We start from the raw sequence: 27315 nt of genomic DNA on the forward strand, positions 1-27315 counted from the left end.
AGTGAATACATTTTTGCTGAAGGAATGAGCTATTAACTACCTTGAGTTCATATTTGTTTTCTTTTGTTTTCCTTTTTAGCCACTGTGATGTGATACCAGAGAAAGAATCCAGAGTCATAGGTCCGTAGCCTCTTAGAGCTAAGGTGGAGGCAGTCTGTACAAGTTCTACAGTGACACTGTTCTCCAAGCCATAAAACTTAGGCATTTTTTGGGTTGTCTTTCTGCATATAGCCAATTGGAGACTAAGTCTGGCTTCACAATATATCTCATTGTCACCAGTTCAAATTGTACAGAAATTGCACCAGGTAATAATACCTTTATCAGTGCATTGAAATCTTTAATTTTTAATAGAGTAGTTTTGTTTCGCTTAAAACAACAAGAAATTTAATTAAATAAGAATATTATTTAAAAGATTTGATATACTATAACAAGATAATTTTAGAGTTTATGAAAATTTGAATAATTATGTAAACTATGAAAATTTTCTTATAATATATTTCACTTTATTTTAAAATTATGAGCATATGTGTGTTGACTATGGAAATGTGCACATGAATGCACTGCCTGTAGGGGCCAGGAGGGGGCACCAGTCACATCCCTCCAGGGCTGAAGAAGAATCAGTGAGCTGTCCCATGTGGAGTTTAGGACCCAAACTCAGCTTGGCTCCTCTGGATAACTGTATGTGTTCTGACTCACTAAGCTATCTCTTCAGCTCCTAATCTTATATTTCATGAAATTATTAAAGTGTAAGGTTTTTCAGACAAAAGTCGTAGATTTTAATACCTTTACTTTCACCAACAGCAAAGGCATATAGAATAAGGGCAAATAGTTAAAACAAAATATTAATCTCAGAAAGTTGATATGCCCACATATCAGACACAGACAACTACCTACTGAGTAAAATCAAGGATTGCAGGGGACTGAAAATCAGGATAGGGTAAAATATCTGCATGATGGCTTTTAAAGGGAAAGGTAGTTGGGATAATAGCTATTTAGAGTCTTCCATTCATCCAGAACGATATTAATTCAAGGTGATCAATAAAAAATTCACTGTAGTATCTAGAGTATATTAAGTGGAAGGCAACATAAAAAACATGCAAGGAGGGAAAATACATATCAAACAAAGATGATTCCTATGAAGTTAAATTTTAATAGAGCAGTTTTTTATTTTGCTTAAAACAACATAGAACTTTAATAAAATATGAATATTATAAAAAGGTTTGATATAACAAGAAAATTTTAGGGTTTATGAAAATTTGAATCATTATGGATGTAGCCACAAGAAAACAATGGTAGCTTCCACCGCAGCATTTTCTTTTTGTAGTTGTGAAGACACTACAATTAAGTGGGCAAATACACTATTAATAAAGAGATATACTATGTACAAAGTAATCTGGAAAGAATATATTAGTTGTGACATTTTTGTTGTAGAATGGTAGGTTTATAACCTATTCAGAAAGCAAAATTATATATATATATATATCTTTAAGTGTACTTTCCAGCTTGAAAACACTGGAACTGTTCGAGAATAATGGCAAGGGGCTTGAGGAAGCTTTAACTACATGAAATAGTTACTTTGAGGATGAAGAGAAGGTTCAATCATTAAAAGAATGCGGAGGACCTGCCTGAGTTTGGCTGCATGAGTGCGAGGCAGCACACAACTCCCTCCAGTTCTACGGGATCCAGCACCCCCTTCTGGACTCTCTGGGACCTGCACTCACAGTCATAAGTACTGAAACATCAACAATTAACAATAACGAAATCTGTATTTTCAAAAAAAAAACCCACTAATTTGTTTTTTTTTCTTTAGCAAAACCAATTTGGAGCAAAGAAGGTTTTTGTTAAATCTGGTGTGTAAGATACATGATGACCTGATAGACTCTTCTTGTACTTTGTTGTATATTTTAAACACACCAGACTTAAAAATAACATTTTTTAAAAAGCCCCTTTCTTGCCTGATTTACATAAGTTAGATAAATGTTTTTAAACGGGCTGTGTCAAACAGCTTGCTACTGAAAGACTGCTTCGCCAACATTTACAAACCTAAACCAAATGACATCATTTTAAAAACAATTTGGCTAAAGACAACGCATGTCCCTCAATAATAACTCCATCCTTGTTTAATGTTTTCAAAAGCACTTTCAAACTCTCTTTTGTACTTTCCTGAAGTATATTGCTGCCTTGGATGTTTGACAAGATCGAGGGTTGCCTGGGAGAGAAGCCTCTGAGCATGTCCATGAGAGACCGTCTAGATCGGGCTCGTTGAGGGAGGAAGAAATGCCCACTGTCACGGCACCATTCTGAGCCCTGAGATCCTGGACTGAAGGAAGAGGAGAAGTGAGCTGAGAAACAGCAGTCATTAGTGAGGGTCCAAGGCGACCAGCTGGGCTTCTGATCAGGCTGCCAAGCCTTCCCGCCATGCTGGAGTGCGTCCCCTGGGGTAACAGGACAATAAATGCTTCTTTCCTGACTTGTTTCTCATGAGGTATTTTTGTCACTTCAACAAGGAAAAGAGCTAATACTTGGTGGTTTCTTACATTTAAATCTTGCTTATGATGCTGTGAGCACCGATTCCTTCTCTCTTGGTGTTTCCCGAGTGTGTGTCTGCCCAGGCTTTAACACTCAGTGCTCAGAGGGAAATATGGTCCCTGCCCTGGGAGGACTTATTGTTCACAATTTTCTAAGCAATCCCACATGGTTGTGAATTTAGAATTCACTCTAAAAAGTCAACTTAGGACTGATGGACAGGCAGAGAGTGCAGTAAAGAAAAACATCTTATCACGTAAAGCATAACACAGACCAAAAGCCCCATCAATTAAAAATAATTGTCAAGGTATAGACAGATTACAAGAGCAGGGCTGGGGAGCTGCCTCATCTGGTGAGTGTTTACCTTGCAAGCATTGTGGAGCTGAGTTTGGACTGCCAGTACCTGTGTTAAAAAATAAAATAAAATGCCAGTGTTGATGGTTCACGCTTGTAATCCCAGCTATGACCAGATGGGAGGCAGAGGTAGACAGATCCCTGAAGATCGCTGACCAGCTAGCCTACTGGCCAAAGTTCTAGGCTCTTGAGACACTCAGTATGATACAAAAATACGGAAAACACTTATAGAACAAGGGTCTGGATTGTCCTCTGACTTCCACACGCACCTGTGCATAGGCATATATGCAAACCTACACACACACACACACACACACACACAAACACACACACACACACACACACACACACAAAGAGTAGAGTGACAATGGGAAAAGATGCGAAGGGCTTAGCATCCAGAAAGCTATCTACAGAAATGAAACAAACACAAACAATAAACAGAGGAAGACACAGTCATGTAGTGAGGCAGCAGGCAGTAACTAAGGGACCTACAGGAAGTCAAGCATGGAGGATGTTTAGAGATGATCTCTGAAGGAAATGAGCCAATAAGAATGAGGAAAGCCGAAGCACAAGCTGACTCACGCTGCAGCTTTCTCACCTACCTCAGTGAGATGACAAGCGTGCATCCCAGCCATGGTAAACGCCACTCCCTGTCTCTGTATCTAGTGCTTTGACTTCAAGTAAGGATGCTGGCTTCAGTGACATATGTAAGCTACAGAGGACGAATTTCCAGCATTCTCTGAAAGTCTGTTACAACCTTATCCTTCTGTGCTAGCCATGGGAAACCTCAGTGTCCAGTCATGAGGAAGGGTTGTTGGTAAGGAGGCAGACCCATTTGAACTCGGTGTCTGGGATCTAGCTACAAACCAAGATGGAACGCACTTCCGTAGAGTCTCCTTTAAAGCTTGGTAACAAAGTGCTTCAGGGTCTCTCAAATATTGTAACTCATCATCTGTGTTTATCCCATAAGGAAATCTGCAATAAAATTCAAGGATCTAATATAAGTGCACTGGCATGCCCGAGGAGGTGATGAAGAGATCGCGGGAACTCTTCACGTAGACTGGAGCTCAAATATAGGCTCAGCAGCTTGCCAAGGCTGCAGGCTGAGCCTCCCTCTCTGAGTCTCAATGTCCCCATCCATTAAGTATAGCTAATGGTTCATACTTGAACAGGTGGTTTGAAGGAAACAAAATATATTTGCGGGTAAGATGTTTTGCCCTCAGGGACAGTGTAAGTCCGTCCTCCATAGTCTCCTAATGGCAGCTGCTGGTCTGTGGGCCTGTAGTGCTGGTGATGATCACCAGCCAGCATACTCTCAGCTTAACTCTGAGACAGCAACCCAGCCCCCTGACAGATACTTCAGAGAAGGGCTCCCTGACCCAAGGGGCCTACCTGCTCTGTCTACAATGAGCTCTCCATTTCATTTTATATTTAAACTTGGTTCGTGTTGCCTCCCTACCGTTTCTAAGTGCTGGGTACAGGGCACCTAGAGTGGAGGTTGGCAAAACCATCACCCAGAAAGAGCGGTTTGAAGGAACACACTGAATGGCAATTTTCAAAATGATGAAGAGACTGTCATCATTAACAATGATCACATAAAACCCTCTGTGCATCTGTTCCCACAGTAGGAGCATGTCTCACGGTGGAAGTTTGATAGTATTTGAATTGGAGCTTTAGCTCAGTGGATCATCCTGCTTTCAAAGATGGATATCTCAGAGTCCATCCAGGCTGTGTTTATCTCACACAAAAAAAGCAGTCTTATTTCCTTAATAAAAAGAGAGAGACAGAGAGAGACAGAGCACAGAGCATAGAGTTTAAGGAAAATGGAAGAAGCTGTGGCTATTCTCTTTCACCCAGACTCTGGGCATCTGCATCCCTACAGCAGAAGCCTATCTCTTATGTCACAGTGGTTTTCCTGAAAATGACGTGGTGCTTAACTGTTGCTACAGCAACTGTGAGGAAGAATAGGACATGGGCTACACCGTGAAGGCAGAAGTATTCGATTGTGAGCACAGATTACACAGGAGTAAATAACAGCCATGATTCAGCTAAGCAGAAGGACATAGCTTCCTCACCATCCACCCTCCACAGTCTAGTTTCCTGAATGTACAAAGTGGGCAGAGTGGATGTGAATATTAAACATGACACTGTAACACTAAGAAATTTCCCTATGCTAAATGAAAATACTAAAAAACAAAAAACAAAACTGAAACCTCTCTCTCTCTCTCTCTCTCTCCCCCTCCATCCCTCCCTCCCTCCCTCCCCCACCTCTTTCTTTCCTGTATTCCCAAGAGAATTATCTAGAATGTTTGTGACAGCTACCATATCCTTGGGGTATACCCTGAGAACGCCTGAGCCTCCCTACATGCAATTCTGAGCTGAAGTAAGGAGGAAGAGTGGCTGTATTTAGTCCTTTCATGATAAACTACTCGCTAGTAACAATGGACTCATGAGACATATATATTGGGCTAATAGGAGATTTTCTTATTACTTTATTATCTAAACAACAAGATGAAACAGGCCATGTCCCCAATCATCAAGATAAAGAGTTTTAAAGTACAAGCTTCCCCTAAGAGTTCTATCATAGATAAATGAGTGTGCAGGAGTTGAGGGAGCATTGGGGTGGTCATGTTGGAACCCTCCGACAGAGCATGTATTTGCGACATTGTTCTCCCCAAGTCCACAAATAAGCCAGAGTTAGTAAGACATCCAGCATGTGTTGTACCCCAACACCCCACTCCTCGTCAGCTTTTCTATTCCAGTTCCTGGAAGGTAAAGGGAATCTAACCCAGATAGTCCTAGGGCTGCGATGCCCAGCAAGCTGTGAAACAGATGAGTCCTGTCCACAGGACAACTGGTACCACCTCATCTTCAGTCAGACTCCACTTACCTCATACCCAGCTGCTGCATGACGATATTAGCAGTTTCTCTTGCACCAGTGACAATGCCAGGACCAAAGACTCCTGAATTAAGGAAAGAGAAATCAGTCTGACTTCCCAGAGATCCAGGGCAATGCTGACTTTCATCAGACAATCCTCTAATAATTTATGAACTGGATTAGTAACCAGTCTCGTGATTTGCAAGTTGAACTTGTCTTTACATAGAGTCAAAGAGGAATCTAAGATGTTCTGTGAGAGGAAAGTGTCTTCTTTTGTACTCATCACAAGATCCTGTTTCCTCACATCACACTGGTCTTCCCAGCTGTCTACTGTAGGGAACATGGTGTCTTTCCTGTTTCCAAAATAGTTGGTTCTTTTGCCTATGAACACAAAGCTGTTTTCTTCAATGGTGACATTCTCCTAATTCCTATTTGAGGGTCAACAGAGATGAGGTGAGAAAGGCATTGCTTGATCTCAAGTTTCCACCAAAACTCTCCTGGTTAGTTAAGTCTTTGTGAGGTCAACTAAGGTAGGACAATTCTTATGTCGGATTTGTAATCACCAACATGCTGTAGCTTTGATCTTATCAAAGATGACTCCATGTAGTTCCCAATAAATGAAGTGTAGGTTACTATCCCACCAGAATTAATTCTTTACCTTTCATACATATGGTCCCTACTGTAGGGAAGTCAACTTTCAAAAGGAGGGACATCTTTGAATATGTCTGAATCAGCTGTTGTTCTCAAATATCAAGAAAGCAAACATCTGAATCTCTGCAGAACTAAGGGTTCAAAATCCGCTAATAAGACTTCCCATCGTAGCCCAGCAGGCCACCCAAGTGACATTTCTAGGGAATAGAATCAACTTCTAGTAAATTAGCAAACACACACCGCAAATGGAAATATTCCATTGAATATTTATAAGGAATGAAAAATTGAAGGTATATTGAAAAACTTTATTGTTGAAACACCTTATGTTTCAAGCTAATCGTTTAAACTGGAAAGCAGGATGTTGTCCGGATGGAAGAGTAATTAACATTTTATGAGGAACTGTGAGGTAGTGTTTGTTAACACAAAAAGGAAAAATAAAAGGAAATACTTTCCTGAGTTCACTTTGTTTACTTCATGTTCCAGAGACAAAAGTTTTAAGTGTTTGTTGGTGTGGTGGAGAAAGAACCTGGAGCCAGGAAAACTGATTATGACTAATGAACGTGTGGCCTTCATTTCCTTTTTTCTGGCTAACATGTGAATAAGGACCTAGTTTAAAGTCGTCTGCACATGTCTGATTGTATACACAGCCTCTTTCTCAAATAGCCTGAGTCAGTAGGTCTGAGGTGGGGAATGCGTCTCGAAATCCTATCAAGAGACAACAGGAGTAATGGCAGAACCCAGTTCACCTCGCATTTCTGGGGAGATGTGCCCCACAACCTGAAAGGGTCTGCTGTGCTCCAGGGACACAATAGAGGTGAGTTTGTACCCCAACTTCCAATTTTTACCCAGGGCATTTTTGATCGGTGAGTTTGAGAGTCCAATTAGGGCTTAGAACATATTCAAATTATATATTCTAATGAACAAGTGAATCTTTATCAGCCAGCTTTGTATGCATACATAAAATATTTGAAGAAGCTAACTTTATAGGAAGAAAAATGTTTGTTTGCTTGTTTTCGACGCTGAAAGTCTAAACTGCATAGAAGAATTGGTACCACCCCCTGGCTGCATGCATAGCTTCATAATGTGGAAAATGGTGCGAGTAGATGTCAGGGTCCTAGGAGTAAATATAGAACAGAAAGAAGGAAGAGGGAAGAAGCTATCACATTTTTCCTTTAAAACAATCTTTTCTGTGGGGGGGGTAGAATTACCCCCTAAATTTCCACTACCTCCCAATAGCACCAGCCAGCCAAACCATCAATCACAGGGGATCTTTGAAAAATATCAACCATATTTATAGCACAGGACTGTTTGCTCCAGTTTCTGTGTCCTCTGGTGCTCGGACTGTGCAGATTGCAAAATTCACATTCAGTCAGGACCTGTCTTGTCAAATTCCATCTCAGGCTCACTGCGGTCGTTCCCCTGCCATTTCCAAGTCACTACAGCCATCTAAACGAAGGCCATGAACTTTCATCTAATCTCCTAGGCTCCAATTCGCTTTGCCTTTGAACATCTTTTTAAATCAATTAATGTATTTATTGTACTATGTATATGTGTTTCATCTGCATGTGTGTCTGGGCACCATGGGCATGCTTGGAGCCAGAGGAGGCCAGAAGAGGGCACCAGATTCCCTGGAACTGGAGCCACAGAAGACTGTGAGCTGCTGGGAATTGAACCCGGTCCTCTGCAACAGCTCCCAGTGTTCTTAACCTTGGAGCCTTCTCTGTAGCCTAGGTCTGCTTTTTCAATTCATCCCCTGGTGTGGTTTGAATACACATTCCTGGCTCACACATTCTCACTCACGTTTACAAACTCATGCTGTGGATTCATTGCTTCTTCAAGGATGTCAAAACTCCCTTGCAGAGAAGAAAGGCTCTCCAAAATTTGAATCTATTTAGCATTGCAAATGATTTCATTCTATTTTCTTCACAGGATATCTATGACTGGACCAAACAATAAATGTCACATATCCACAATTCCTCCCTCTAAGTTGTCCCATTTTCTTTTTTAAAAAATCTGTCTACTGAAGTTCTCTTCATCTTCACTGGCTCAAGAAATAGAAAAGGTCAAATCATATCATTATATTTTCCTGGCAGACTGTTTTAATTTTGTGTAAAATAGTCAACTTTATATATGTTTACATGTTCATTATAAGCCCATTTGCTATATAATCTTGGCATTTTTCATTTTTAATGCTTGTGTAACTTTCCATCTAACAGATGCGCCACAATTCACATAAATGCTTTTTCTATGAATGGCCATTTGGGCTCTTTCTATTTTTTTTTTTTTTTTGGCTGTTACAAACACTATTGCAATTAATAGTCCCAGGGATAATGCTAGTTTTTTATTTTATTATCTTTGCTTAACTTTCCAGGAGTGAAATTACTGGACTAACGGTATAAAAATTTTATAGTCTTTAGGAGCATATTGATAAATTGTTTATTAAAATTATTATACCAATTTTTGTTGCCATTTATAGCAAGTATACTCTTCTTTTAAAAATTCAGACTTACTGGCTTAAAAAATAAAACCATGCTTCAGTATCATATTAATATTTGTATTTTAGTAAATGTACTTTCAGCACCATATTTCTATGTAAATTGCCTTTTTACTACCTAAATGTATACATCTGAAAGGTCCATCCACTATGTCAATTTTGTTTTCTATCTGTGGTACTTCAGCATAATAGGTAGTGTATACACATTTGTGCTGTTAATAAACATTTATTTACCATTCAAGACTTTAATATTCTTGACTAATCTATATGAGTTTTTATAACTAGGAGCGTTAGTTTTTGTCATCATTACAGCAAGCATTACCTTTTAATTTTAGCCTAATATTACTTTAGAAGTCAAAAAATATAGAGCAAAAACTACTGCTTTATTTTAAAAAAATTGTTTTAACCTGCCTAAACACTTAAAAGTGGCATTTGCAGGCCTGCTGATATATCTTTCGAGTTTTCACCCGTTGTGCTTGCTATCTTGCTACTATTTGAGCTTTCATTGGGAACAATTTCATTAGTGTGAACCAAGGCCTGTCCTCTTTGCTTTCTCCCAGGCCCTGCTTGGTTGTGTGGCTGCTGAATCCACAGCTGCTGAGGGCTCAGCCGCACAGCCTTTGATGTGGACCCCCGGAGCCTCGGCTAACCTTCTATCCGTGGGCCCTATATATATTTTTCTCCTAGGCAGGAGGGATTTAAATTAACACAGCCAACACTCTGAGATTCAGGATTAAGTTCCCATTGCTGTTATGTTGGCCATAAGCCTCCGCATCAGCTTTAATGACAGAACTCCTGCATGGGGCAGACGCTGGGAGCCTGATGCTTTAATGTCATTATTTGAATAAAAGAATGCTTTGATACAGACATTTTTATATGACCTAGAAAAACAAGTCATTAAATTTTAGGTATATTTCCATCATTAAGAAAAAGTGTTCGATTGATACTTCATTCTGTCTCCTACCCTCACTCCACCTGTCTGTTGCCTTATTGATCCTGCGTGACCTTACCTGGGAGCAGAGCAAAATAAAAATAAAGATTAGGTTTTTAAAAACAGCTTTGTAAGGCGCGTCATAGACCTAGCCATCGAATCTCTGTTTTGTTTTCCATTATAGAATAATTTTAGTATCATAACTCACCAGTATTGGTTAGGTTTCTCCAGAGAAGCAAAAGCTATAGAAAATAGAGACAGATTGATCCATAGACAGATGACAGGTAGATAAATTTCAAGAAAGAAATGCATCACGGGAGTTGGCTCCTGCAATTATGGGAGCCAGGAGGCTACACGTAGGTTATGTGAAACCCAGAGAAACAGAGTCTATGGTGTGTTTCCTTCCGGGTTGTAAACCTTGGGAGCCAGGGAAGCAGATGGAGCAATGCAATTCCGATTCTGCAGAGGAAACCCAGAGAACTGTGGGAAAGCTCTGAATTCTGAAGTCTGGGGGCCTCAATACTAGAAGGTCTATGCGTAGAAGTACATGTAGATTAAAAGGAAAAAAAAAAAAGCCAACCACTCCTGTTGGCCCTTCTTGCACATGGTCTTCAGTAGGTTGGATGATTTCCTGGCCAGATCGATGAGCAGGTGTTTGATTAATTCTGTCTACTTCTTTCTGAAGGCCCTCCCCAAGCCCCACCCAGCACAGGGCTCACCTCCACTGGGCTCATGCTGTCCCATTGAATGCCTGCATCCTTTCCTACCACCCTTCCCTGCTTCTGACTGCTGAGTTGCTGTCCTAGGAGCAGTGAACGGGCTCTCGGCCACAGGGCCTTGTATATTTCTATCTGCCATTTTCCGCTTCTCCGCTGGTTCCTCCCCCTTGCACTTCTTCCTTCATGAAAGTCCATTATGCCATGTCTTGCTTCTCTGACCTTCCAGGCTTTTCAGCCAAACCTATGCCAGAACATTGCTGGCTTTCCTATGAAAACGTCCGGGTCATTTCTTCCTCTATGGTTTTAGGCCTATTGTGCTTTTGCGGGGCTGTGGGGCGGAGGGAGCGGGAGGTGGGGTTGGGGGGGGGAGTCAAAGCCCTAGTAGACTCCCCATCTTTCTCCACCTGCTCCCACAACCAATGCTACTCTGAAGTCACTTTTTAACGATGATGTTCTTATCTCGAACCTAATGCAAAGCCCTAGAAAGCAAGAGCTAGGCCATTGCACTTTCATGTTTTCCCAGGCCACATTGAAACACATACGCCTTCATAGAGAACAACAGTTTCAGGAAGGAATGTATTGATTCTATCCCATCATCCTCCCCTGGCCCTCCTCTTTGATCCTGGGTACTCCTCTGCCCCAGTCAAATGAAACAGCTAACTCCTTCAGCCTCTTAGTTTTCATTCTTTGTCCCAGGGAGAGAAAAGCACCCGGATAGCACAGAAAAGAGAGCAGCCTCCTTTCCACTTCTGTGTTCAGATACTCACACCCCCGCCCCCCCCCCAGCCGCCCCACCCCCACCCCACCCCCGGCCACAGGCAGCACGCATCGCATCTCGTCTCTCCTTCAGGAGGGCCCTGCCAGCCTCCCGAGACGCACAAACCCAGCTGCTGTCTGATTAGACAGCCTCTGTCTGCTGCTCGCCAGTAGGCTCAGTGTATCAGGCAACCTTCCTTCTCTCCTCTTGTTCTCTGAATACAGTTTCAGGAAATAAACACACACACACACTCAAAAAAAAAAACCTTCATGAAATTGCTGCTGTCGAGTTCAGATTCTTGGCGCTTCATTTTGTGTACAGTGGTTTGCACAGATCCATCTATATTGTTTCGCGCTATCTCCTCAGGCCTACAATCTCCTCCTCACCTGAGGAGAAGTGAGGCTTAGCTCCTGGATAGGGAAAGTCAGTTGGCCCTCTGTGGGGAAATAGCCAAGGACTGCTGTGACACATTTCCCAAACGAAGAGTCTTGCCCCTTAGAGTAGCATCAGTTCGTGGTTACCAGGAGCCCTGACTACAATGAGCAACTCATGTTATTTGGTTTTCCTGCATTTGCGCTTCAGACATCTGTACATATCAAAGGCTCTCTTGTTTATTGTGTTTCCTCCTCATAAAAGCCAGAGCGTCTCACTGGGCTATGATTGGTGATTTTGCTACTATGTTACAGATCACAATAACCAGGGCATGCTGGCACATGCCTGCAATCCTTGAGTGCTCCCCTAACTACTCCCAGAATTCAACTGGAGAGATGAGCCTGAGCTGTGAAGTGAAAACCTATCCCAAAAAATCTGTGTACATATGTATGTGCCTATCTACCCACTGATATACAGATTTATGGGCATTTTTCTTCATGCTGTGCACACAGTCCACTCAGGCAAGAAAATGAAAAGACCTTCAAAGCACGGAAAAATTGCTCTGCACCCTCTGTCCATGTGTTTGCATACTTATTAGCATCCTCTAAACTTGAGAAGATGATCGTCTTGGGTTCTTCAAAATTACACAGTGCTTTCACAATGAAAAAAAAAAAGCACATAAAACCTCCCAGTTACTTTTCTGTTTCTGTGATTAAAACACCATGAACAGAAGTGACTTATGAAAGAGTTTATTGTGGCTTATGGTTACAGAGGTATAAGATGTCATCATGGCAGGAAGGTGTGGCAGCAGGTGGCAGGACTGGAGGCAGGAACAGGAAGCTCAGAGCTGGCATCTTCAAGTGAGAAGTACAGAGAGCAAACTAGAGGTACATACTTCCTTCAGCAAGGCTGTGCATCCTGAACCTCTTCTGAACAGAGCCACCAACTGGGGACCAAGTATTCAAGTAGCAGAGCCTCCTGGGGGCATTCTCACTCAAGCTACCAGATTATATAAAACAAAACTGGGACACACTTAAAATAGATGCATCCACGTTGGTTCTCAAATGCCATGCTGGATACGCAGGATGCAGCAATCCTGTATTACACCTTTAGTCATGAGACGGTTGTGTGAGCTTGAACAGTTTATGACGTCATATCAAGAAGGGAGGTTTAATGTCAGTAAAAGATCAGAACAAAGCAGACCCCAGGTGATGAGCACCAACACCAAGGTGAGCTTAAATGACAAACTCAGATCCCTAATTATTATGTATATACCCAACTAACTCTTCCTTAAAAATGAAGCCTTCATCCACCTGTTTTCAAAATTGCAACTTTTGTGAGGATGGCTCAGTTTAAGTGCCCATGGCATAATCTCAAGGACCACTGTTTGGATCTTCAGAGTCTCCAGAGTATTGGGTAGGAGGACAGTGCACCTATAATCCATCCTTGGAAGGAGAAGAAGAGACAAAAAGTCCCTGGAGCAAGCCGGTTAGGGAGACTAGGTAAACTGGTGAGTTCTGAGCTTGACTGAGAGCTTCTGCTTCAATGAATAAAGTGGGAGGTCTATTGATGACTTCCACGTGCACAAACATAGAGATTCATGATTCACGTGTGTGGCCTCACAAGCATTCACATACATATGAAACACACACACACATAGAAAAAGAACACACATATGCACCATGCACGCATAGAAAGAGAACCAGAAGCACACACATATATGCAACACACACACACACCACACACACACACACACACACACACACACACACACACACACACACACAGAACCAGAACATTTTTATCAAGGTTACTTAGCTCTTACAGAATCCTGCTACGTTTTTGTTAAGCAGCTCAGAGTTGATTAACCAGACCTTCAAAGCATTTCTATATCATTGTTTCTAAAATGCACTGTAGTATAAGCTTTCCTTGAAAAGAGGGAAGGTGAGAGGCCAGGTGCTGGATCAACTGAAGCACCAGGAGAGAACAGCAGAGCCCGAACACACATCTGCACCCACATTTCTGATTTTCCTGACCTGCCTTTGAATTCTGGGACGTGCTGAAGCAGGTTGACCTAGCCTACCTCACAAAACTGAACTCAGCATGGAGGTTTTGACATACCCCCGTCTCAGAGCAATGGTGTCTTCCTGCGCTGAATGAGTTTCTTTAGGAATTAACATTTATATCCTCCCCACAAGACACTCCAGGGTGCGTATTACAGACAAGCAATGATATGCCTTGGCAGTTAATGGCACTCAGTCAAAACTACCAGGGCATGTCATTATTAGGTCATAATACCCACCCTGGAGTGCCTTACAGCTTAATTGTTCCCTCTTCCATTCCAGAAACCAGCAAAAGACATATTTTGCTAATGTTTCTGCTTTGTTAATGAGTTCAGAATGGATGAACACATGTGTTCCGTCTCCTCTGCCTATCAAACGTGTATTCAGAAATAAATGCAGGTCGCTCAATCCCCAATTCCAGTTTGCATATATTACTACAATAAGTTTGTCATGACTCTGATGCCTTGAAAGTGAAGATTTAGTATGCAGAGTCTGTCTAAATATTCAGACATTTAAAACTCAGGAGGCGTCCCCTTCTGCCAATGTCCTTAGCATTTATCTCCTCATAGCATCTGTTTTCCTGCTAAAAATTTCCATTAATAGAGTTATGTTTTAATCTGGATTAGAATCCACAATAGACTGTTGCCAGTCTTTTGCATACAGAGTTTGGTGGAGGCCTGAATTAGGATGTAAGTTTTCTTTTCCATGCGCTGAAGCTCTTCAAACAGAAAGGGGAAACTCATTAAACACCTTAACCATCTCAGTCTTCTACCCTCAGCTACTGACTCCTGACAAGAAAAGACTGAGAAGTTGTAGAGAGAGGGAGGGGTGCATGTGGCTGTGTAGGAATGGGAAGGGTCTGTGTTCCTCCCAGTAAGGAACCAGCTCCTGAGCAAAGGAAGAACATTGCTAGGAGGTATCCCGGAACAACCCTTCTTGGAAGGTTCAGAGTGAAGAGAAAACAGGTTTGGTTGAGGTTGTTCAATCTTTAACTTCCCTTCAAGCCGGGAAATCAATAACAAATAACCAGAAAAAAAATTCTGTGCCATTGAAAACCTTCCACAAACCCTAGTTTGGAAGACCATTTCACTGGTGAATCCTTCCAAGCATTAGTAACTAAGGCCAATTTTTATCTGCGCTCCTCTAGATACAGACAGAAAGGAAGTCCTCAATTCATCCTTGGAGGCCTGTAATATCTTGTTACTAAAATTAGACAAAGCAGAGCTGGAGAAGTGGTCAAGAGCTCACATTCACACAGCTCTTACCGAGGATCAGAGTTAGGGTCCCGTTACCTACAACTGTCTGCTGACTCCAGCTCCAGGGTCTCTGCTGCCCCCTTCAGGCCTCTGTGGTCATTTGCACTCAAATGCACATACCCTCTACCCCAAGCCTCCACACATAATTAAAAAGAAATGAAATGTTTTAGATTGGGCAATATTAGGAATCACAGGAAACGTCCTCTGTCTGGTAGCAGCTTCCACAAAAGCCAGTGAAGCTGTAAAAATATCGAAACTAATGGTGAAACTGGGTGATTTCCCCCGGAAGACTGGGAACAAGGCAAGGACATTTCTTATAATTTTTAGTTCACATTGTACTGGAGATTGTTAGAAACTAGACATTTTCTTTAATTTTAGCAACAATAGTACACCGAAGTCCTCTACAAACAAACTATGAAATGTGAGAAATCGGTTTTGAGACAAATGAAAGAAAAGCAAGCCTCATTACAAAACACTTGGGGGCAAGGGGAAGACTGATCTCAGTTGGTTAGCCACTCTTTGCTTCCCTGAATTTTGATCTAAAGATTTCATCTTTCAGTAGGTGATCGGGAAAATCTACACTCTAGGGTGGCCAAGGTCACACTTCCCCTCCTGCGAGACAGAGTCATACAGGAGTGAGGTTCCCCCGAGCCCCGCTCTTCCCAGAGCTGACCTTATAGGGATCCCTGCAACATCAGCAAGCAGCAGAAGGCAGGCTGTGGGTCCCAGCTCACTCTGTATGCAGACCACAGTGAGCTCCCTTTTCACTGAGATTCCCCCCTTCATCAAGGTTATCCATCCAACAGTCACTAGCACTGAACCCTTTTATCAGCCCCACGTGGTAATTATAAAATATTTGCAATTATACAATATGTTAATTCTCAGACAACTACAAACAGCTTAATCAATTGAGTGCATTTTATTATTTCTACTGCAAACATTATGGACTCACCGCGAAGTCTGAGAGATCAGTAAATTATCCTCGATTGTTAAACTGCTGCCAAACCAATCAGAAGTTTTATTTGGATTTATTAGACCTGCTACATTATTTAGCCAGCAAGAGTGGGAGAAACAATGGAAACAAAGAGGCAAGTTGGAGCCACACTGCGAAGCCTGATAAGTCCCTGTGAATTACAAGGGAGAAGCCATCTAAATTCAAGGTGAGTGGGAGTCACCTGAAACCTTTGCTGTCTAGTTGAAATTAATGCTAGGCTGCCTTCTGGAGGCGTCTGGGTTTCACACTGCTTCCATTCATGCTGAGCTTGGTTTGTGTGTCCCCACATATGTGCACACATACACATACGGGCACGTCATAGATGATTAGATAGACCTGTGTTTTGTACAGGCTTGTATATGCAAATGTCATGGGTTTACAGCTGTGATACCGGAAAGTAGGTTTTTAAACGCCCGTTAGAACTTATTACATTTCCCAAATAGAGCAAGAGATGGAACACCCTGTCAGTGTTTATGTCAAAAATGCATCCAGTGACAGCCACATGTTCCCAGTTGTAAAGCTGGCTTTTATGCACCCCAAGGCTCTTTCCTCCCTTGTCTTAAATCTTTACAAAAAATAGTCTCTCAGTGATTTAATTTTTGTAACAACTGGATATGAATTGGAGGGTACATGCTGACTGTTTAAAAAATTATTTTTATTTGATATGTGCGAAGATTTTGCCTATAGGTATGTCTGTGTATTATGTACATGCCTAGTGCCCACAGAGCCAGAAGACGGCTTCAGATCCTCTGGGACTGGAGTTGCAGATGGTTGTAAGCTATCACATGGGTGCTGGTAATCAAGTCTGGATCCTCTGGAAGACGGACCAGTGCTCTTCAGCACTGAGCCATCTCCCTAACCCCTACAACACATTATCATGAACCTAGTCCAAACAATCCTAGCTCATGGAGCTTACCTGAGTGAAATGGTCTAATTATGAAGAAAAAATTAGTGCAGAGTTTCATCCCACCCTGTCCTCTAGCCTCCCACCCCCGTCCCAGAAGACAAGCTTCTAGGGGCATATGCTAGTTATTAACATTTTTTGTTTGTTTGTTTTTAAGCAACACACTCAGTTGTGATGTTGGGCAAAGCATGGGGGGAGGGAATGTAATAGTAGGATTAAAGTTAAGGTTTTGCTCATGCTAGGCAAGCACTCTCCCACCAAAGCACATCTCCAGCCTTCCTTTGCTATCTCCCAAACAATATTTTGGGTCACACTAGGTTGCTAAGGCTGGCAGTGAACTTGAAAGCCTGATTTGCCTGTTTCAGTCTCCTAACTAGCTGAGATTCCAACTTTGTGTCACTAGACAGTGCTATGGGATGAATGGAGCATATCTGATAAAAGTTCAGATGAAGCTCCTGGTGACCTGAGGTAGAACTGCTAAGATCAACCTCATGTTTAACTTAAGGCGGTGTTCTGTTTTAAAGCCCCTGCTTAGATAAGCAGATGCCATGCATTGCAGCTTTCCTGACTCTGCCCACTAAACCCCTAGGGGTCCACGTTAATAAATGCAACTCCTGTTCTAGAGTCTGGCACTGTCTGTGGCTTGGCTGAATGCTTTGATTGCATGTACATCTGTGTACCAGGCAGGTGCAGGGAATAGAACCTGGGTCCTCTGCAAGAACAGGGGCTGCTCTTAACAGCTCAGCCATCTCTCCAGGCAGGTTTGGTTGAATTTTTTCCTTGCAGAGTGGAAGTGGAAGAGGCCTGTGTGCATGAATGCATTTGCATACACTACCGCAAGCTGGACTTTCCGATGTGTAAATGTGATTTAACTGAGTCAGGAAGACTTATCGGTTCCATCCACATTTCTAGATGTTTGTATATAGTCAAGTTGTCTGAAAGTGTTTCTGTGTGGGATACAGACAGACTGCTTTCTATTCATGGTCACATGTATGGCATTTCTCCTGAAAATGTCTTGCTCTGTTTAGCAGATCTGAGAGACTTAGCCAAATTAGAATTTTTTCTTTGCAGATCAGTTATTTGAACTGGAATAAAATGAAAATGTGTGTGCATTTCTTTTGGTCAGCGAAACAGAATGGCGTTCCCAACTGACTGATCTCTGACACAAAATTGGGGGGGGTATTTTTTTTACATATTTAGGAAGTATACAGTAGCTACTTAAAAAATACTGTATGTAGAAGAGTAAGAAAAGAGAAACAAGATCATCTGCTAAGTTGTGGAATCTGGGGACCAGTATTCAATCAGAAGGTAGACTGTGGCTGAGAAGGGGATATTGGGTACAATGCTGTTTTTAAGAAAGACAGGCATGGAAATTATAGACAAATTCAAGTGACTAAAGGAAGAGGCCTAGCTGGTGTCTCTCCCCTTAAATCCAAAAGGTTTCAGGGAAAGAGCTTCTGTAGTTAAGAGTAAGGACACAATATCAGGCTATCGTCAGAAGCATCTCTCAGCTCCTCTCTGTATTTCCTTTCTAGGGACTTTTTCTAAGACCAATTTCATGCCATGCTTTCTAAAAATGTTTACAAGATGGACCAGATGTATGCCGTTGCTTGAATTGCTATGCTAGAGTCAACATTTATGTGAAAACCTAAGATGTGTGAATGTAGTCCATGAAGATCATTTTCATCTCAGTTATGAATAGACTAATTGGCCTAGTCAAGGCACCAGAAACATCGAGGACTTTAAAGCACTACTTTTCATCTCAGCAATAAAACCACCGCCTGGTTGCAGGAAGAGGAAAAGCCGGAGAATTTTTGTGTCATACATTGAACACTTAAAATACTTCCTTAAACACATCTGGAAAGATGACTCGGTGATTAACTACATGTGTTGCTCTCAAGGAGGACCCAGGTCCGTTCTCAGAACCCACACTGGAGGCTAACAACTGCCTAGTGCCTGATGCCCAGAGTGTGCAGAAGAGGAGGATGTATCCCTGGCTCTGGAGGTATTGGCTGTAGTAAGCTGCCTGGTGTGGGTTCTGGAAACAAAACCCAAGTGTTCTGTAAGAGCTGCAAGTGTTCTTATCAGCCGAGCCTTCCCTCCAACTCCAGTAGAAACATTTAAAAATGGTACCCAAATGAGCTTGCAATGGTCAAACAATGAAAGAACCCATGAGCTGGGTTTAACTGGATCTGCGTCCACTCTGCATGGGGTTAGATATTTACAAACTATATTTAATGGCGCTTACATTTATTATCTAGTGTAGAAGGAAATCTAGGTCTTCTCCCACTGTCATTTTAAAATCCCTTAAGTTTAAGTACTTCTTGATGAAGTTGGGCCCAATAGACCCCTAGAAACAGTTAACATTGAAATACTGGGATCTAAAGGGGGTATTAACAGATAATTATCAGAGAGAGCACAAACGTCTGAAGAATGTGTGATCTTATCTTTGATACTAATGATTAAAAAGATGGCAGCAGAGGAGCTGGCCAAGTTGGGATCCTTTATGTAATACTGGGAACAGTGTTCATGGTCTTAGCTTCTTCAGAACCATCTGACCATACATAGAGTTTCAAAAGCAGCTGTACACTTTGGTTTAGTAATGATGATTCCAAGAATTATTCTAATATAAAAGTTGAATTGTAAACAAGTCTATAAGCATATTTACCTTGGGACTAAATGTCCAAAAATTAGTTGAGGGTTCAGTAAATAATGGAATTCTGTGACCTGAATGATTCTATCCTTCCCAAAATTCATGTATTGAAACCTAATCACCAATGTAGTAGGATTAGGAAGCTGGTGTTTTGGGGGAGGTGGTTAGGTCATGGAAAAGAGTTCCTGTAAATAGAATTGGGGAATCCTCCTAAAAGAGACCCCAGAGAACCCATGCATGGCCTTTCTGTTTCATGAGGAAACACTAAGATCAGCCCAAGAACCCAGTCTTCACCAGATAACCCATCTCTTGGCTACTTGATCCTGGGATGCTCAGCTTCCAGAACCATAGCCCCTCACTAAGCCACCTAAGTCTGCGGCATCTCCAGCAGTGAGGATGGATGCAGATAGGCTAGCTCATATTGATTATGCTTTTTAGATCTATAAAGAGTCAGTGAAATGGCTCAGACAGTGAAGGCACTTGCCACCAAGACTGATGACCTGAGTTCCACCCCTGGGACCCACATGGAAGAAAAACACTAACTCCTTCAATTTGTTCTCTTAACTCCATATATGCAAGCATGGGCATGCGCAAGCACACACACACATGTGTGCACACACACACATGCACACTCAAGTAAAATAAATAAAACGTAATGAAACAAAGATGATACTTTATGAAGTAAAAACCATAATGGTAGAAGAAAAAGTCAAAATAAATTATACATGTAAGTAAAATATTTCACTTATGAATATATATTCATAATTACACAGTTTATATAGAAACAGACTAGATAGACATACATTAACTATTTTCTTCTTAATTTTATTCTGTATTTTAATTAGCAAGTTCCCTCTCCCAAGAATACTTCAGCAATGTTATATTCGCAGAGTCAGGAGAAAATACAACAGTAAAACTTATTTTAAGAGTAGATTATTTAAATTATAATTTCTGAATGCTAAAGAGTTAAAATGTACCCATTACAGGTTGGATCCCAAGGTAGACCAACTGGGCACTGAATGCCATAAGCAGGCACACCAATATTTTTCAGTTAGATGCTTTTCAGTGAGGGTCTCTTTTTACCCACATTAAGAAACTGCTTCAATGTTCATTCTTTCATCTGTCTAGTGAAAGATATTGAATTCATATATTAAATATTGTAGTGAGTTAAAAATTACCAAATCAATGACCCACTATCGGAGAGCACCTAAGAGAAAAACTTGGTGTGTGCACTGCCCTTGTTTTTCCAATCTGCCTGGACTCACCTCCTTCCTGGCCGACTCTGTGGACGATTGCTTCCACCAAAGGAAGAACATTCTAGTCATGTAGGCGCCATAACTTAAAGCCACTTTTAAGGACTTGGCTTCAAATCTCACTTGCTGGTTTGACTCATAACAAGATGCTTATAATACAGCGCTGTTGCTTTCAGGAGAGATGGTAAAAGAACTATTAATGACACTAATTAAGATGTGTGAACATCACTTAGATACTCCTCCTTGCTGCTTTCCAAGTACAAGCTATGTTACCTAACACATTAATTGGTAATGATACAAGTGCATATCTTTCAACTACAAGGTCAGTTTTTAAAGCATGGCTTTTATTATTAATGGGCTTTCCATTCCTACACAGCCCACGTAGAGATCCCATTAACAGACCTTGCTGTGCGTCCCCTTAACCCCAGTGCAGCCATAACTGCGCCTATCTACCCAGCATGCTTCTGTACTGTGGGCAGGACACCTCAGACCTTTAAATGACCTTAAGTGTAGGCATTAAAATACTATAAATAGACCTAGAACCTATTTGCTTAATAGACTTTTGCCTTTTGCATTTTTAAATCTTCCCTATTTCCTCACAGTTTGGACCAGTCATGCAGAACTCAAATGCTACTTATTTGAAAGTCACTAGTCATCTATCCAAAGTAAACTTTACGTATCTAACATGAAACTTAGTTCAGATTTATGAAAATTAAGGTGTTGACACTATTAATATAGTACCTTGCTTGTGGATAGAATTCTCAGTTACTCAGTATAGTCAAGTCAGAGGAAGATCCTGGAGAAAAGAAAATGGAAGCTGCAAGTGTCCAGGCTGTCAGCACAGTACATGGTGTGTACAAAGTAAAATGGCATATACAAAGGTCCTTGGATTGTCTTCCTTTATGAAGGAGGACTTGGCTTAGTATAAAATTATTTGGCACTTTTTCCTTTCCTTTTGAATTTTCACTGTTTCCAGTCTAGGTAAATGTATATGTTTCCAATACAGTTAGTGGTAGCCTGCCATGCACGCTACCTTAGAAGCAGTCTTTGCTTTCTACCACGTGGCTTGCTTTTGGGACATTTGTCTTAATATCTGTATTTTGTCCTCACATGTCTTCACAGCAATCTATTTTTATTCATTCACTGAATCTGAAAAACATAAGTCTTTAACCCAAGAAAGTTCTTGTTACTTAAAGTTTATGATTGGTTTGCCTGTACTCTGTCTTGTCTCAGTTAGATTCATGTCAGCTTTCTCTCTAAATTTCACATTTACCTTCTTTCACCACGACTTTTAACATTTATCACTCTACTCTGCATTCTGGGAAAGCTCAAAATTATAGTCCATATTAATGTTTCAATTTTCCACAACATCAGCTCTGTTCTTTACTGTTCCTGACACTGCTCTGAGGGAGTGACTGTCACCCACCCCTCCCCCACCCCATTCCCTTTCAGCACAGTCCTTTCTTACGCACATCATAGGTAAAGCGTGCAACTCATAATTTCTCTTTCATAGTTAGGATACAAAAAAAAAGTTTACCACATTGTCAGAATTTCGGTGAAGTTATTTCCAGAAGCGCCTCCCCCCTAAATCAAGTTCCAAATATTCTACACTGTGTCTTCACCTTCCCTGTTTCTAAAATGATGGGCTACGTCTCCACTCTGGTGTCTGTCAGAGGACAGGGCATGGGGCCTATCTTGGCTTTTCCTCCTCATTGCTGGTTTGAAAGTGAACAAAATCCTACAAGTCTCAGGTTTCAGCCTGTAAGGAAATACTGACAAGGTTGGTGCTCAACTCAAGTTTCAATGTCTTACTTTATGCTTCACCGTAGCTATACGGTTTAGCATAGAAGTCAAGGGTGTATGTGGTTTGGGGAGAGATATATGTTTTGGAAAAACACATTTCATATGCTTATGGTTTAGTTATGCAAAGATTGGATAGTTGGTGGAGGTAGATGGAAATGGACTCAGAATACATATAAGATGGAATGAATATATATATATATATATTCCATAAATATAAATATATATTCATTCCATAAAAGATAAGAATGTGAAATGCAAATGGCTTTTACAGTGTCTCTCTGACAGACGAGTCATTAACTCTAAGTTTCCCTGGTTCTAGATGCTCAAACCGTTTTCGCTAAGGTCCCCAAATGGCTGAATAGAGGCTTGCTGACCTGTGGAAGAAGAGCACGGATAATATGGCACCTGTGCAGCTCAGAGGGACAGGCTAGGTAGCTACGTCAGATTCTGAACACCAGTGCAAGACTGGACTGCCTGGGTATAGGGAGCTCCACCCTAACTTCTCAAGAGATAAGTGTGCTTCTCCAAGCAGCAAACGTTTGGACTGAGAGTGTCTCCATTGGTTCTTTTGCTCCTTTCCCTGCGTTTTTTGGTTATTTGACTTTTCTCAAAACTCCTAGCTGCCAATGCAAAGCCGGTGTTCATGGAGCATTTTCTTCCTTTGTGCACCTTCAAAAGTACTTTGGAAGGGGCGAGAAGCCGCCTCAGGGACTGCGAAGCACTTGCCACATCGGTTCTAATTTTAGTCCCAAATCACTCAATTCAGTTGCACAGATAAATGAATTGTCACAAACTATTTACAGAAGCAAATTGAGAACAATCCTCTCTTGTCCTCACCATCCTCTCCTGAATCAAATCTTCCGGGGGAACAAATCTGCTGTTAGTTGTTTCTTCTTCGGTGTGAAATCATGTCAATATGTTAACTTTCTGCATACATTAGTCTAAAGCTTTCTTCTAATTAAGTGATAGCTACAAATTAAAGGAACTTGAAGCGTCACTGCACAGACAGCAGAGACATTGTTCTAAGCTGAAATCCTGAGGGATTCACAACCAAGAGGCTCCTATAGGAAGCCCTGCTTGCATGCTGGGTAGGAAACTTAGTTCTGTTGGTTCAAATAGACAGGGACCTTTTACACACACCCCTACATTTAAAACTCTTCCATTCTGGTAACGGGTAGCAAAAATAAATACAAGTGTGGTAGTGCATGCCTTTAATCCCAGCTCTGCGGAGGCAGAGGCAGGCAGATCTCTGTGAGTTGGAGGCTAGCATGCTCTAAAAAGCCAGTCTAGGACAGCCAAGGCTATTGCATGTAGAAACTCCATCTTGAAAAAAGCCAGAGGGGGGGGAAGGGAGAGGGAGAGGGAGAGGGAGAGGGAGAGGGAGAGGGAGAGGGAGAGGGAGAGGGAGAGAGAGAGAGAGAGAGAGAGAGAGAGAGAGAGAGAGAGAGAGAGAGAGGACAGATACTAGGTTCATCTAGAAAGTATACTGGTAAAAACTGTGGGTTTCTACATTTTCACTAAGCAGGCAGACAATTGTCTCACATTATTATTCCAAGGATGAAGAATGTATCATGGATGGCAGATTAATTTATGCTGAGGAGCCAGGCTGGCTGAGAATATAGCCAGAATCACCAGGAGACGCCCAGGCAGGAAGATACTGCTTTTCCAAATGGATATAGGTGAGGCGGGGTGGTAGGGAGGGGTGGGCGGAGGCGGGCGGGCAGGGAAACAACTTAATGATATAGTCACAATTTTCACATCTTCAAGAGATAATCCAATCAGATTTAAGTCATTTTACAAGCAAGGTGGAAAATAGACCCAGCTCTCCATATGCTGTGTCTTAAATATAAAATGCCCCACAAACTTGTGTGTGCTTGATGTGGGTCACAAAAGATGAGCTTCGGGAATTGGAATTCTGGGCGTTCTGAACACAGCCTGCCTTCCATGGATCTGCAGTATGATGACATTTTTTTGGGAGGTGGGAGGTGCAAAAGAGGTTGGGCTTTCCTGGAGGAAGCAGGTTACTGAAACTGTGTCCTTCCGGGGGCGGGGTCATAGCCTGCCTAGGCCACTTCCTGTTTCTGTTCTTTTCGCTACTTGTTGAAGGCCACACAGTGAGCTGTTCAATTTTGCCACGCCCACCCTGCCATGATGCCTGAGCAGCTTGAGCCCACAAGCTGGTCAGTCCTCCTTTAAGCTGTATGCTCTAGTGTTTGGTCACAGGGAGAAGACTAAAGAATCCTGCGTTAGATGCGATGTGGCAGGAGGTTGGCAGGGTGCATCATCTTGTCCGTTGGCACAGTGACATGGTTTCCGGTCCTCTACAGAACAGAGAACATGATAGACTGACTTGCTCCCTTCCCAGGTCTGAAGGACAAGGCTCACACTGGGGGTGGTGCACAGGAGGACACCCCCAGGTGGGGGCCCAGAACAGGCATGGTCAGGGGCTGACAAGCTTGCATAGAAGTACGCTGACAGTGTTACTGAAAGGAGCTATGCTTCAGAGAGGGGGAAAATTCGACTCTAGGATGCCTTTAAATTCGAAAACACATGAGACTTACCTGATTCAACAGGTTTTCCATACTGCACTCTCCATTAAATAGCGTCCCTGAAAAGAAAATCCAGATGTTTTTAAAGTGTAGTCATCTCTGCAAAGTTGTCAAAATAGAAAGGAAAAAAAAAGTTAACCACTGTTTCAGAATTTTCTGGCTACAGAGTCGTAACTCTGGTGGACTCTGTCAGTTTTGTTTCTAGAAGGGAAACTCTGTTTTCAGGGCATTTCATAAGCACAAAGAATAATATATCACTCAGCTTCCCTCTTCCTTTCTTCTGCCACAACCGGAAAGAACTGACTCAAGTCTAAGGAGCCTTCTGTGGCTGGTGCATATTTCTAACACGCCACAAGCTGAAGGAATGCTGGCATCAACATTTTAAGTGGGGGTGGGGTGGCGTGGGGGGATGAGAAATGCTCAAAACAAAACAAAAGCACCAGTCTCTGGCATGTTCTCAACATGGAGAACAGTGCATGGGTCTGTCTGTTACACAGGATTTGCTCCTGGCAGGACAGCACTATTATATTCGATGATTTTGTTCTACAGGACTTACAATCATATCTTTGTACATTGCATACCAGGGAAGAAACATCTGTTAATTCTTCTAAAATCAGAAGTTAATGAAGCCTGTGTACATCTGTGTACGTGTGCACATGTATGTTTGTGTGTATGTGTATATGTTCCTATGTGTGTGGGGTGTGTATGTGTGCTTGCATGTGTATGTATATTTGCATGTGTGTGATGTGTCCATGTACATGTGATTCATGTGTCTGGTGTGTGTGTGCGCATGTGTGATGTATTTTTGCATGTGTCTGCAAATGTGTGCATATGTTTGCTTATGGGTGGGTGCATGTGTATGTGTGTTTCTCTGTGTGTACTTGTGTATGTTTGCATGTGTTATGAGTGTATATTTGCATGTGTGTGTATGTGTGTGGTATATATGACTGTGTACTTGAATGTGTGTACATGTATTTGCATGTGTGAAGGTGCATGTACACATGGCTGCACATGCATGCGAGGCCTGAGATTTATCTCGAGAACTACCTTCTGCAGCTTTCCCACCTTATGCAACGAGACAAGGTCTCTTAATCAAGCCACGTCTCACTAGCCGTCTTCTTCTAGAGATCCTCTGGCTCTTCTTTCTCAGGATGGAATTATGGGGGCTGCTGTCTACCCAGCATGCCCTCTGGTCCTGGGAATTTCAACTCTGGTCCTCCCACTCGTGGTTTTATTTTCTTCTTTTTTTTTTTTCCTTTTTAAAGTTTATTCTTTCACTTTACAGCCCCCTCCCTCCTCTCCTCCTTGTTTCACTCTCCTACCCTCTTCCCCCTTCTCCCTTCCCATTCTTTTCAGAAAAGGGGAGACCCCCCCCCCCATCAACCCACCCCAGCACATCAAGCCACATCAGGACTGATTCATCCTCTTTCATTGAGGCCAGACAAGGCCACCAGGGTGAAATGATCCAATAGCAGGCTACAGAGTCCATGTCAGAGACAGCCCCCACTCCTTTACTAGGGGATCCACATGAAGACCAGGCTGTCCATCTATTACATATGTGAAGGGGGCCTAGGTCCAGACCGTGCATGCTTTTCTGTTGGTACTTCAGTCTCTGTGAGCCCCTGGGCCTAGGTTAGTTGGCTCTGTTGGTCTTCTTGTGGAGTTCTTATCCCCTCCAGGTCCCTCTATCCTTCCCCACCACAGTTCCACAAGACTCTGTGAGCTCCACCCCATGTTTGGCTGTGAGTCTCAGCATCTGTTTCAATCTGCTACTGGATGGAGCCTCTCAGAGGACAGTTATGCTAGGCTCCTGTCTGAAAGCATAGCAGAGTTTCATTAGTAGTGTCAGGGGTTGGCTGTCTATCATGGGGTGGGTCTCAGGTTGGGTTGGGCATTGGTTGACATTCCCTCAATCTCTGCCCCATCTTTATCCCTGCACTTCTTGTAGGCAGGGTACATTTGGGTTAATGTTTTTGTGGGTGGGTAGGTGTTCACCTCCCTCCACTGGGAGTTCTGCCTAGCTAGAAAGTAGCCAGTCCAGTGTCCATGTCCTCTGCTGCTAGGAGTCTCATCTAGAGTCACTCCCATGAGCTGTGACAGGGTAGGCTCCTGGAAAGATACAGGGGTGACTCTAGCCATTATCTTCTTTTTAATATAT

General features: G+C 42.2%; 1 long non-coding RNA gene across 1 annotated transcript in view; it reads right to left on the bottom strand.

Annotated features, from left to right (window-relative positions):
• The window catches only part of LOC311593285, a 187193-nt gene that overhangs the window by 35341 nt on the left and 124537 nt on the right, over positions 1-27315 (bottom strand). The window contains exon 3 of the long non-coding RNA XR_014777650.1: positions 5771-5843. This is a non-coding gene — a long non-coding RNA (uncharacterized lncRNA). The remainder of the gene's footprint in view (positions 1-5770; positions 5844-27315) is intronic.

Source organism: Acomys minous, assembly GCF_964271855.1.
Source record: "Acomys minous genome assembly, chromosome: 3".
Lineage (NCBI taxonomy): Eukaryota > Metazoa > Chordata > Mammalia > Rodentia > Muridae > Acomys > Acomys minous.